Below are 349 nucleotides of genomic sequence, written 5' to 3'. Positions count from 1 at the left end.
CCTAGTAGACTCGTTTTAGAATTGTGAGGTGATGACGATACGTGNGGGCTATTACAAAAGCTATCAGAGTTAGTCACCAAGTGGTGTGCCAGCGAGGATACTGGGCCCCAAGGAGGGTGGATTATGAGATCCAACATTGGTTGGAGAGGGGATGAAACATTCCTTATAAGGGTATAGTGGGCTTGAGCTATTACAAATAATTAGCTGGAATAGCTCAGTTGGTTAGAGCATGTGGCTGTTAACCACAAGGTCGAAGGTTCAAACCCTCCTTCTAGCTATGGGAATGAGTCAATACGCCGACACTATAAACAATGTCTGGAAATAGTGGCATTCTGATGGGTATGGAAAC

At 44.8% G+C, this 349-nt stretch overlaps 1 non-coding gene across 1 annotated transcript; it reads left to right on the top strand.

The window, feature by feature from the left end:
* The first annotated feature begins 203 nt into the window (after nt 1–203).
* Nucleotides 204–277, top strand: TRNAN-GUU. Its single transcript has one exon. It is a non-coding gene; the product is annotated as a tRNA-Asn (tRNA).
* The last annotated feature ends 72 nt before the right edge of the window (nt 278–349 follow it).

This window comes from Cucurbita pepo, unplaced genomic scaffold (genome assembly GCF_002806865.2).
Source record: "Cucurbita pepo subsp. pepo cultivar mu-cu-16 unplaced genomic scaffold, ASM280686v2 Cp4.1_scaffold012275, whole genome shotgun sequence".
Lineage (NCBI taxonomy): Eukaryota > Viridiplantae > Streptophyta > Magnoliopsida > Cucurbitales > Cucurbitaceae > Cucurbita > Cucurbita pepo.
Note: the sequence above shows the minus strand (reverse complement) of the source record. Positions and strands in the feature narration are given on the sequence as shown.